Below are 14,112 nucleotides of genomic sequence, written 5' to 3' on the forward strand. Positions count from 1 at the left end.
CTATTTCATCTCTTTTTCAACAATGACCTGTGCCTCTTCTTCCCTCGATGGCTGGATGGATCCTGAATCTAACTTTAAACTGATATCAGGTACTTGAGCTCTTTCTCTAGGCTTCTGTGCTGGAGGGTTGGTTAACAGTCTAGAGGTGCCTCCAGGACAGTGAGGTACAGTTTGCTGTGTAAGTATGATGTTCCCTTGGTCAATTTACTTTTTTTTTCCCATTTGTTACTAAGAAGAAAGAAGTCTGCGTCATGAATCAGTAAATAAGAGTAAGCCATTCAAACTAGAGTAGAAGGAGTACGTTTCTTGAAATTTTGTAATAGTATCTCATGGAAGCCATGAGGAGGAACTGGACCCTATGAGACATGCAGTCAGGCTCTCCCTGCCCCTTTTGCTCCGTTCCTGCCTCTGTGCATCTCTCTTACTCATTTACTCAACATCGGTCTACATAGTAAGTAAGAGAGTACACTCTGGAGCTATACCTCCTGGGTTTGAATCCTAACCATTATGTGCCTCAGTTTTCTCTTCTGTAAAGTGGTATATCATAATAGTATCTAACCCTGGTGTTTTCTTAAAAATTAAATGAGTAAAATGTTTTGTATAACACTTTGCACTATTAAGCTCCCCTTAAACTAAGCATTCTCTTCTTGTTTATAAGGACTCAAGGATGGTGACCCCTGTTCTGATTTTTATAAGCTTCTTTTCAGGTTAAAGCTCTCTACTAATTGACTCTGCTATCCTGAGTGACAGTTCCTTATTTCCAAGGAGGTAGTCATGCCTGATCCAATTGTCTATGGTTGAAGGGAGCAATGTTGAAACTATATGAGCAGGAACTAATAATCATTGTATGATAAGTCCTATTCTAAGCGATAATTCTCTTAATTCATAATTCTAGTGTAGTTACTATGATTAACTCCGCTTGAGGTTAGAATGAGGGCCAATAAGATAAAGAAATGAGAAAATATATTAAAATATATGAGAAAATAATGGCACAAATAATGGGAGAACTAGAATTTGAGCACAGGACCCATGGCCTGAACTAGGCCATTGTAGTCTCCCTCCCAGTTATGAAGTAGACTTTTGGAAATGAGGCAAACACAGGTTCACTAAGAAGGGGACTGCAGACAGGGAAGAATGACTAGCCTGGTTTGTAAAGAAAAACCTCGAGGGTATAAACCTTTGAAGAAGACAGGGCCTCTGCCTATGTGAACTGACATTAAATTCTGATGTGATCTGAAACCCCAGGAAGCAGAATTACCTGACTCTAAGTCTCCATGGCCTTTGAATAAGTTGTTGGAATCACAGAGAAATTCAGTATTACTGAGGCACATTGATGGAATTTGCATTTTAAGCTCTTAAATACAATTATCTATAGGCATTTGTTTAAAATTCTTCTAAATATATATATGCATGTATTTATATGGATGCATTTATATAAATGGATGTATATAATCCTAAGCATATATAGATGCCTTATGCTGTCAGTTGTGTGGGTGTATATAGTACTGTGGGAATTCTTAAATCCAAATATCAAGTAAGGTTAAACATGAAAGTTTTAAGTTCCTGACTCATTTAAATTCCAGTAAAGTTAAAAAATAAAATAACCCTCTAGTCACAGGGCTATAGTCTCTGATTTTCAGTTTCATATTGGCTCTGATAAGAATAGAAATAGAGATCTTTGACTTTTTATAAAAGTGATGTATTTCTCTTTCCCTCTCTGGATCTGTAGCTACCTTTATTTTTCCTGTCTCCAAAAAAAGAAATCTTATTATAATCCCCTTACCTAACACCTCTAACCCCCGCTGGAATCAAACAAATCTACCACTTCTGAAATGCTTCTTTGATGCAGATACAAACCTTCACTGTACGCTAAGAATCACATATTGAAAAAGCACCTGCGGCTTTTCTGGTTCCCAATGATTAACTAGAACCCCTGAGAATGAGATCCAGCCATCTCAAACCATCCCCAAAATTTAACAACTAAAAAGGATGCTTATTCAGTAAAGAGTTTTGAACTCCTTCAAATTTTATAAATTACTAAGCTCTAAGAGGGTTCATATGAATTCATTCCAAAAATATTAGACTGCCACCCACATTCAAACTGAATTTGGTATGGAAGGAGAACATAAGATAAGCAAAACTTATGGTATGGCTGCCCTGAAGAGTCTTAAAATTAGGAAGAGAAAGGAAAGTCTGTATACAAACTGTATCTCAAGGGAGAAAGTGTTAAAGGCCAAACAGATTATTACTCTGTACCCTTTAATTGTCATGGCACATGTTTAAAAACTAAAAAAAATTAATGGTTTAATGAAAAGACCTAAAGTAGCACTAAAACAGATCAGCAGTAATTACAATAACATAGTGTAGGAAAAAATGTCTACCAGTGTATGGAAACACATTATAGGGCCAGCATGACCATTCCTGGTCAACCCTTTGGTTTTTGCCATTTGACCACAACTGCTTACTGACTTGACCTTGTCATTTTAGACACTTAGAGGTAAAGTCTTCAGACATTCTAGTGAAGAGGCAATCTTTTTTTCATGTGTTGAACTTTGTTCTACCCTCTTTGACTCTTCTACCATCTTATTTCTTACATCAAATTGTGCCCAACCCTGTCCCATGTCACAGGAGGCACTTAGTTCAACATTCTGTCACTGCACAGCACTATAATGTCATATAGTCTCTATGATAAGGAATGTTATCACATGCATTTGCATCAGCTCGGGCTCTTTTGTTGGCAATGGGTAGAGTAACCCACCACCTCAGTTTCCCCAAGACTGAGGGGTTTTCTGGGATGCAGGACTTTCAATACCAAAATGGGAAAGTCCCTCACAATAGATAGGAAAATCAATTCAAACTGATTCCATTTAAAAGAAGAGCATTCGCTTGTATAACAGGAAAGACAAGTAGCTTCAGGCATGACTGGATCTAAAGGCTCAAAGATCACCATAATACAGTTTCTTTCCATCTCTTGGTTCTGTTCCCTCTCTCCTCCCACCCCGTGCTGGTTTTAATCTCAAACCTTACATGATAACATATCGGCTCCAGGCCTAAATCCTCCCAGATTAAAATATAGCAAAATAAAGTGTGTGTTTGGGGGTGGGGGATGCTTCTCTCTTCTATTCTCAACAATTTGAACAAGAGTCTGGATTTACTGGTCCCAGCTAGGTCCTGCATCCATCCCTGAACCAAATCCTGAGCCAACAGGAAAGAAGTGCTGGTTTGCTTAGGCCCAAGTCACATGCCCACTGATGCAACTAGTACTGGGGTCCAGCTACCCAAAACCATGAGAATTCAGAGTGAATACTCAGGGTTTTGGGGGGAAGTAGATTCTGGGAAGTAAAAAAAAAAATTAATAACTATACAACCAAATGTGGTGATATCCCTGAAGCACTAGTACATGGACCAGATTAGTCGAGAGCTACTGGCTTAAGAAAGGCTTGTAGCTGTGAGAGGCTGCTGATCGGGAGAGACTGTTGACTTAAGTGAGGTGGTAACACAGCCTGGCAGTCAGGGTGGTGCATATCAATAATTCATTAACACTGATGGTAATGATTTTAAGGTAGCTTTTCAGAGATCTTCTATTGTTTTTACTATGTTTCACAGTGAAATTCTCTGAATTCTGTTATTGCTTGTTCTTGTTCTAGGCAATGGCATTTTAGCTAAGCCACAGACCCACAGAAGGCAGAAGCTACATGGATGTCAGAGGGGGTTTGGATTTGGTTAGTTCTGGGTCAGTATCTACACTGGAGTTCATTCAAATTTCCTCATCTGTTTTTGACTGAAGTTTCAAAAATAGATGCTTGGCTTTGTCATAAAGTCATGAAATTCATTTCATCCTGGTCTTAAAGAAAGTCAGCTGGGGCCAGAAATTTAGGAACTTTTAATAAGAATAAAGTCTTGATTAAAAATAAATGATTTCAAATCATACTCTCTAGCTGGCTTCATGAATTCTCTTGGGGGGCTAATCACTCAATTTTATGAAAAATAAAAGTAAAAACAGGTGTCAAGACTATACCCTATCTAAACCATAGACAGGGAAAAATAATGAAATAATCTCTTAAAATGCCTTTGTCCTCCTGAGAATGAAACAACAGCCAAGTCTCCGAGTTCCACAGGTGGCCTATTCATCCTAAGATTTCTTGGGAATAAAAATTTGTATTTCTAGCATTCTTTCAGCTTTTACATACAATGTTCTCATTCAGCTCTCGCAACAAACCTGCGAGGTTGGGAGATAATCTGTCCCATTTTGCAGATAGAAGAAGCTGGTATGAACAGTGGTTAAATAACTTGGCCAGGGTTACACAACTAGTTCACGGACTTAGGTTTGTCCATCCCAGGCTGTGCTTTTTTGTGTTATGACCACCAAATACCATTCCCTATAAGCTGGGTAGGTTGGTAGTTCTGCTTCTCCCACACTGTACCCTGGTATGCCCATATACAGATTAATTTGTTAATTCTTCATTTATCAAATGCCAACTCTGTCCTGAAGACTCTGCTGGGTGATGGAGATGCAGAGATGAATAAGGCACACTTCTGCCTGCAATGAGCTCTCCATCTAAACTAATTTACTTTCTTTATGTGTTATAAGAAAAAGTTAAACATAAATGATTTTTGGACTGTGCATCATTTTTTTTTTTGCTTTGTATACTTCTATTGTAATTATTATAAATTTAGATAGCAAACACAATAATTGTAACTATTTATTACATTCCAACAACTGTGCTAAGCATAAATTTAATTCAGCTTTCAAACCAGATGTGCAAAGCAAATATACCTTATTCAATTTGTCTATAACTTATCTGGTCTTCCTTCCAAGGCCCCATGCTTTGGTTAAAAAGAAAAAATAACTTTTGTTCCAATTCCCTTTAGAGCTTAATAATAATAATTTAAACAGTCTTTTAGGTACTGTTCAGGCAACAACTGGGAAGCAAGTCAAGCCTTTCTGAATAATTCCATTTGAATGTCAGAGGTTGAATATACTCTCTGCTTTTTTGTATTTTTTTCTGAAACAAATTCTAATACCTCCTTCCCCACACCCATTTCACCTTTCTATTCCTTCCCAAGATAGGTGTCCCATGCAACTAAGGAGAAGGCCTTGTACTCTGGAAGGCTAAAAGAAAAACATCAATCATTTAAAAAATATAGCTCCTGTGAAATACACATTATCTCCCAAAGTTTTCACAGACGCTCTAAGAGAGAGGTGGTATTTACAGATGAATTAGCCGAGGTACAGAGAGATTTAATGCCATGTTGAAGACCACAGAGCTGATTCGTTCTGACATGTGCTTAAAGATCTTGACATGCTACTTTCGGTGTGGGTAGGCCCACATTTTATAGCTGAGAAACTGAGGCTCTATTCTTTACTTTTGCAATGTGACAGTACTCTTAGGGCTGTCTGATTTTGGAACTCTTGAGAACTACACACTTCTGCTTTTTAATGGAATGACTATCATTCTGTAACCCCAGAATGTCTTAGTCATAAAAGAGTCAACTCAAGAACTCAAGCATCTACCTTGGTTCTTGGCAAGGCTTAGCTCTATATGTCTTGCTTTTATACCTCTTAGAGGCTGCAAGCCATACTGGGGAACAAGCAGAAAACATCACCATTGAAATTTGACTTGGAAGATGGCTCTGACAAGGTCACAAGCTCCATAGAAATGCGGGATGAGAAGCAGTGTGGCCTTATTGTGAGGAGTTGCAGGGGCCAGGATTCTACTCCAGGCTCCAGGCTGTATCTCTTCTTAGCTCTGTGGTATGGGATAAGGTAACTAAACCTCTCTGTGTTTCATGTCCTTCCCTCAGAAATCATGGTTGTGTACAGGGGTATTAAATGAGATAGTCTTCATAAAGTGCTGAGCTGATAGCTGGACCACAGAAAACACCCAAAATATGTCACCTAAATCAGCAGTCCCTGACCTTTTACACACCAAGGACCAATGCTCCTATGAGAATCTAACACTTGATGATCTGAGGTGGAGCTGAGGGGGTGATGCTAGTGCTGGGGAATGGCTGCAAATACAGATGAAGCTTCGCTAGCTCACTGGCCACTCACCTCCTGCTGAGCGGTCTGGTTCCTAACAGGCCACTGACTAATACTGACCTAAATGGAAATAAAGAGATGGAAAAGCTGGGAAAGAGCAAGAGCAGCCAGGAGACTTGCTGAATTTAGACCCAATGCCTAGAAAAAGCTGGGAGACCTATGAAGTTATCTCCACATACTTCTGATATTTTCATGGCTTTATGTTTATCTTTCCCCAGCCCTGTTAACTCTGTGTCTCTGTTAACATTGACCTTTCAATAAAAATAGCCAAAATGCGTTAGGTGCCCTATATGTGCCAAGCACTGTGTGTGCTAAATATGAATTATGTTAATCTTCTAAACATTTCTGTTCAGCAGGCATTATTTGATCCCTGTTTTACAGAACAGGAAACAGAAGCACAGTTACATTGAGCAGGGGTGGACCAGGATTTGAACTCAGCTGGATATCTCCTGAGTCTTTGCTCTTAACCATTTGATACCTCTTGATGCTGCCGATGCTGACAACCATTACCACCATCATCACTCTCCTGATCATCATCCTTATCATCATCACACCTAAGTTCTACTGAGCTGAACACTCACAACTTCTCAGGATTGTTTTTAAAGCCTTACATGTATTAAATTGCTTAATTCATACAATCTTATGACATGTATATACCTAGCATCTCCATTTTACAAACAGAGAAATGGAGAGCTTTATTCAAAGTCAGGCTGTTGGTGAGTGGTACAGTTACAGTTTAGATCCAGGAAGTCTGGCTCCAGAGCCCATCAACTCAATTCTTTGCCAGTATAACATCTCATGACAGATTCATGCGCTGCCATTTACGAAAAAAAATTCATAGTTTCTGTTTTGAGCCTCACTGTCTTTCTTTCAAGTAGAAAATATTTTTCTCATTTAATGGAAGAGGAAGTTGAGATTCAGGGATATGATGTGTCAAAGGTCACCAATTGGTCCATAGCAAAGCCAAGACTAAGCCAGGTCTGTCTGAGCTCAAGTCCAGCGCTCTTGCTATCACAACTGCCAGTAACTGCCTTCCCGCCCTTCTTCTCTCCAGTCCACAGACACCCCATATACCCTTGCAACCCTTTTCCTATTCAAAATATCTCAAGTATGATCTGATTCTAACCTCACCCTAGTCTTTAACTATAAATCAACCTGAAAAACCAATTCATGTGAAGATGTTAAATGTTAACCTACCCAGAAAACACACACACACACACACACACACACACACACACAAACTTAATATGGAATTTAAGTTGAAAAAATAACACTTTAAAGGTAGAACTTTAAGCAAGCACCAGACCAGCAAAATGGTTATGACAAAGTTCTTCCAATGCCTCTATCACCACACCAGATATTGAATCACTGATTCAGTTAAAACGGATTCAATATTTTTGCACTACTACGTTGATGCTGAACTTGCCAATTAAAACCTCTACTTTCATTTTTATTCACTAATTTGCATATATTTGTTAAGTGCCTACTATGTGCCAGATACTGGGATATGCATTTAAACACACACACAGTTGCTGACCTTTGAGATAATATAATCGAGGCGGATGACTGCCAAGAAGTAATTACAAATGAAATGAGTTATATAACAAGGAAGCCAGTATACTATAGGAAGATAAATATGGCAAATTCACCTTGTGTGGGGCTTTGAGGACATCTTCTCTGAGCAAAGAAGATTTAATTTCAGAGGTGAGTGGGACTTAATGTCAGAGAGGGAGAGAAAGTAGGGTCCAGAAATGTGTAAAGATTTAGATGCCATAGAAGAAATGCTACTTTAGAAATAAAAAAAGTAGAAAATGAAGCAAATATGACAAAAGTAAAAAGGAGATCAAAGATATGATCTTGCATGGCTTCTAAGCTATGGTAAAGACTTTAGGCTTTTTCCTAAGGGAATATTAAAAAGATCTTCTGACTGCTCCCATGGAGGACAGATAACCAAGAGTGGATAACAGGAGGCTACATCATACTACATACAAGTAAAGATGTGTTGGGTGACTTTATTCACCAGCAAAAAGAAATTGCTCGGATGGATAACATTTAAATTCAGGTAACCATCATATAGTTTTTATAGCATTCTCTCCAGAGATCTATAGAATTTGAAAAGGGAAATAATAAAAGCCTAGTGAATAGACAGCAAGATCGGATGCTGAAGGGTAGGCAGGAGGAATTAAATGATTAGTCAGCATGTAAGTGCCGAGTGCCTTCTAAGTGACTATGAATATTCAGGTAAATGTGTCTGGCTGGAAGATTACTGAAACGGCAGGCATTCAGTGGACAAAATGTACTCAAGTAAATGTCTAATTAGCAGACAATGTGATATTGACTGACGCCTGTTAGGTTCTAAGCCTAGGTGTACAGATGGCAGCCAACATCCAGGCAGAAGATTAAATATTCACTTACCATCTGGATAGGCCATCACACCAGACATCTAGATCATTGGAAACATCTGGAATATTGACCTGAGTTTCTACTTTTTCTATGAAAATCCTCAGTGCTGCAAGTCCAGCCACAGGGACTTGGTGGGATTACAGTTATCTATAAGCCATAGTAGGAGTTCAGAGAAATGTGTGTCCAGGCAATTTGGATCAATTTCAATGCCTTGGCTAGCAGCTTCAATGCCCAAGAATCTAGTTTTTCTTCTTTTGTTAAGAAAAACTTGACCTAGAGGGCTATGCTGAAATATTGATGCCTCTAAATTAGTTGTCATTCCAAAACATTTAAATTCCCATCTCCTGAAACATGGTCAGCAAACATGCTATCCCATGGCATGAAATGTCTGTGATTCCCCAAATTATCTCAGGCTGGGGCATCTAAGACAGGGACACCTGTCCCAGCTGAAGTCAAGGACTCCCCATGGTGTCCTGCAGAGTTGGCTTTGCTTGGTTATTTCCTCTTAGATGCCATAAATTAGTAGTTCCCTACCTGGTCTCCTCCAGTTTGAAAATAGAATTAAAAGTAGACTTTTAGGAACATTCGCTAAGTCCTGATGAAAAATCATTCTAGAGACACTGAAAGCCCACTTGGAAAAGAGCTGTGAAGACCACCGGAAACCCAGAACTTCAATCTCGTGGTCGGGACCGTCTCTCTTTTGGTGCTGACTGTATCTACAGGGCAGTGTAGTTTTGTTTTTGAGGTGAACTGAGAAAAGAAATTAAAACAACTAACAAAGAGAACACATTTATTCCTTCCCAAGAATCCTTTCCTGATTAAACTGTGTCACTCCTCAGTTTGTTGAATACCAGACTCTGTTTTAACTTAAAGTATAACACACTCATCAAAATGTTTGGGAATGGCACTCTGCTGTATTCACTTTGGTTCTAAGAAATATGAATTCTGGTACTAACTCTTTCGCTTCCTAGCTATTGGAACTTTTTAAGCCTAAATTTTCTCATCTGCAAAATGGGGCTAATAAAGCATATATTTCACAGGATTTTTCTTTTTTTGAGGATTAAGTGTAATAATTAGCACAATGAATGACACTCTATTTAGCACCCAAAGAATATCAACTGCTAAACTTTATGTGAAAGAGAATCTATGTTGGATTCTTTTGAAAAATGAAATATTACCTCTGAGTTATTATTTGTATGAATTTTTTCATAATCACATATAAAGTGTACTTAAGGTCATATACAGCTCTGTAATCTATATAGCATTCTTCTTGAGTTCTTTTGTGATTCATTTTTCTTCCTATCCATAGTAATGATCTAAAGCATAGACATCTTTTTATGGCATTTAAGAAGGCTCTTCAAAGAGATAAACACATGTTCGTTAAATAATCTGATACAGTTCATCAAAAATATGTTTTTAAAAAGCTGATTGTGTAAATATAAACTGGTAGAATTTTTTTCCTGTTAGAAAAGTAATATGGAAATATTGTAAAGAATTGGGAAAAATATAGAAGCTATAAATAATAAAAAGGCATAAATAGTAAATTAACACATAATCACTCCACTGAGAGAGAAATGTCATTAACTTTTGGGTATATTTCCTCTCTGCTTTCCCTCTCTCTCTCCATGTGTGTCTGTGTGATTATTAGTATTTAACAAAATTTGGAGCACCACATATTGTTTTGCATCTCAACTTTTAAAAATTAAGAATATTTTATTTTTCCTTTATTATTTTATGTAAATTTGATTCTTCAAAGGCTGGCTAAGATTTCATCCTGTGGGTGGGCCTTAATTTATTTAAATATTGAGACTTATCCATGAATAGATATTGGGTAACATGTTGGAATTCCCGATGTCCTAAGTCAAGGATTTCCACTTTGCTATTCAAAGAGAAAAAAATGAGGATTTGTTAGAAGTCCTTTGTCTAAATGATAATAATTACGGATCAGAGAGATTCCTACAAGATTCCAAACATGAGTTTAATTGTCTGCTACATGTTATCCCTCCTGAGGTGATGGAATTAGTGACTATCTTCTTGATCTTAAACTTTAAAAAAACGGTTGCAAACTTTGTAGTTTATCTTTTCAAAGAAAAATTTGCCACATTCGGGGTGCTCACTCGCTTTCACCTATACGAATTCTAAGATGAACTAAAGGTGAAAGAAATTTAGAGTCTCAAGAAGAAAAACTTCGTATCTTCAAAATTTGGGGAAAAGGGAAGGCTAGATGAAAGGGAACTTTACTCACACTGCAAATAGATTAAGCTTGATTATTTTTTTTTCCTGCAGAATAGGAAAAAACAAATTTTAAGAAATCAAAAGGAAATATTGATGTGACTGCTTTAAACAAACATTAATGATTTATGAAGATCTACAAGGCCTAGAAATAGAACTTCCACAAGCCCCTCCCATCCTTCCTCCTTCCCACTTCCTCTGCTATACCCTTAGCTCAGGCCCTGTCCCTCTTGGCTCATCTCTTTTGTCTGGTGTGCCTAAGAATAGCTGGGCACAACCAGGTGGAAGAGAAAACAAAGCAGGATGTGTGCAGGACTAGTATTTTCACTTTCAGCACATCGGGGGAGCTTTTGAAGTTTTGGGTAGCAGAAACACTTGAGTGCCATTATTACAAAATTTTTAAAAACCAGCTCTTTTCTCTTCAATATGTAAACTTAATGGGTTCTACTGAACCTACTGGAAGTTGGTTCCTTATAATTACTACATTTCTGTAGAGTCCCAGGTATCCTAGGACATGGAAGCAAGCAAACTAGGTGAAAGGCCTATATCCTTCCCTTGAAATCTCTTCATGTAATACTCCACTTATTAATTTTCATATAATTGATTGAGTTATTCGTCCTAAAACTTCATCTTTCTTTATCCACACCTTCTGTCACTGGCCAGTGGAGTGTGGGTAGATGTGACAGGATACCAGTTTTTAGCTTATTCTTTAAAATGCATCATATGTTTCTGCTTGCTCTCTTGTGTTCCTGCCTCCTTCTGTGAGAAGAATATACTCTAGCTAGCCTGCTTGTCCAAGAAGGATGAGAGACAGGCAGCAGACCCAACCTACAGCTTGGAACCAAGCCCAGTTAAGCTCTGTCTAAGTCAACCTTTCTATAACTTTTAGATACATAAGTGAAATTAATTAATGCTTATTGTCATATGTCACTAGAATTTTTATAGCTATTACACAGCAATCATTGACTAGTACATTTATGCATGCATTCATTCTTCATTCAACAACCACCTGTAGAGAATCAACCAACAGTGAGGCAATGTGCAAGGTAGGCATTAGGAAGACAACAAAAATAAGATACAGTTCTTGCCCTCACAAAACATATTTTATAGTAAAGGAGATAACTAAACAAATAATTACAACATAGTATCCTAAGTGTTTGAGAGTGGAAAGTACAAAGTGCCATGGAAGAAAACATGTACCTAACCTAGAGAAGGAAGATTAAATAATGATAACATTTTGTCTGGCTCAGAGTAGGCCCTATTTGTAAAATAAATTTTGAATAAAAAATAATGACTAAGCTAACATTGGAAGAATAAATATTGAGTCAAAAATAGTGTGAGAGGAAACAGCAGGGGCAAAGTCAAGACACCGGAAATAATGAAATATGTATTCAACTCTTGGGCACCAGTTTGAGATCCTTGCATGAAAATCTGTGGTGCTCAAACTTCTATGTGTAAACAAATCAGCTGAGATACATGTCTAAAATGTAGATTCTTCATTCCTATACCCAGAAAATCTGACTTAGTAAGTCTGGGGGAGAGCCTGGGACTCTGAATTTTAGCAGCTCCGTAGGTGTATTTGAGAGAACAAAACCACAGAAGTAGAATTAATTGACCACATAAATACAAACTTTTCTCTATTTCCCAAAAATATTTGAAATCGAAAACAAAATACAGTTCTCAATGCTGATTTCATTACCTGGTTGGTTTAGTTTTGTTTTCAGTTCTGTTCTTTTCTGGGGGACAAGAAATTTTATGAGGAGGAGACTAAAACTTTGGAGCCACTGACTCAAAAGCTTACTTCTTGTACTAAAGCAAAATTCTAGCCACAATGGATAACTGTTTTTCCTCTCTCATGACAGATATTTTTCCCCTCAATTCCTTTTATCCTTTCTTCACTTGGTGAAACCCTCTTCAGCCTACAAAACCAGGTTCAAGTGCTGCCCTGGAATACCTCCCATAATTCCCTGCAGAATGAATGACTCATTCCTTATACAATTATGCACTGATGTGACTGAGGTCCTGACAACTTACTACGTGCCAGGCATTTGGGATTACATGAGAAAGAAGGCTTAGTTCCTGCCATCAATATTGTTACTCTTCCTAACAGCATATTGTTTATAGCTAATTGTTGGAGCTAAGTTTGCCAAGCTCTTAGTTTGCTCCAGGCTCTATGCTAAGCATCCTCCATGCATTGAAACCTATCATATATATTTCATTAGTCCCATTTTATATATTAGTGAACCAAAGCAGAGAGAGGCTTATCATTTTGCCCATGATCTCACTGCAAAGTTAAGTCACAGAACAAGGATTTGAACGCAGTTAGACTGAGTTCAGAGGCTTTGCCTTAATAACTCTATAACACTCCTTTCTATATCTTTATCACCTTCATTGTACAGTATTACTATTAGCTATTTACCTGGCTGTCACTCTCATTACACATTGAACAATTCCAGAGAAGGCACAAAGAGAAAATCAATTTTATATCACATAGCTCCTAGTACATAAAAAGTACATTTAAAAAATAATCATTAAATTATAGATTTTGAGATGTTTCTTTCCAATGGCAAGTGTGCTTTGATAAGTGAAGCATGACCAGACTGAACTGCTGTGTATTTTTGGAATTGGAGGTATAATTTAGAATTTGGATGGTGTTCAGTTTTAATCTTGTACTACTTGGCTAGATTCACATAGTCTAGTTAAAACAGTTTATTTTAATTTAGACTTTTTTTTTTTTTTAAAGAAAGGCATGGTAGAAAAATATTTAGGTTTTTTTTATGTTAATAAGAATAAAATTCTAAACCTTCTCTGATTTGATTACAAACTAAAATTTACTAAATACTTACTCTGTGCTTGATACTATGCCAAGCACTTCATATGCACTATCTCACTGAATGTTCCCCAAAGACATTTGACGCACATACTACTTTTATTTCCAACTTGGACTTCTGGTTTCAATTCCAACATGGAAAAGCTTGTAAGTTATCACTCCTGTCCTTACAACAACAACAACAAACAAACAAACAACAATGAGCTGGGAAATCTAAAGATCAACAACTTTTTTTCTGGAACCATCAGAAAACTAAAGTTGAAGGACAAACAGCCACCCCAAATTATAAAGGAACAGGCGCACACACACGCAGTCACAGCCAGAACTGCTTCCCTGGAGCAAAAACCACGAGAACCATAAACTGGTAGGAACACTTAAAGGTGATTTTAATGAATTGATGAAGCTTGAGTATGTACTAGCATGAGAGCAAGAAACAGTCTTATGAGGGGCTACAAACTTAGAGGGACCCTCAAACTTTTATGAGCTTTACCTGTAGGAACAATATCAGGTTTTCATAGTGAAGACTCAAGAAAAATCCTCTCCTGGCTTTGGCAGGAAGAGGAGTAGGGTAATCATGGCAAAATAGTCTGAGTCTTCTCCATAA

The sequence above is a fragment of the Pteropus vampyrus genome, unplaced genomic scaffold, assembly GCF_000151845.1.
Source record: "Pteropus vampyrus isolate Shadow unplaced genomic scaffold, Pvam_2.0 Scaffold134, whole genome shotgun sequence".
In the NCBI taxonomy this organism is placed as follows: Eukaryota; Metazoa; Chordata; class Mammalia; order Chiroptera; family Pteropodidae; genus Pteropus; species Pteropus vampyrus.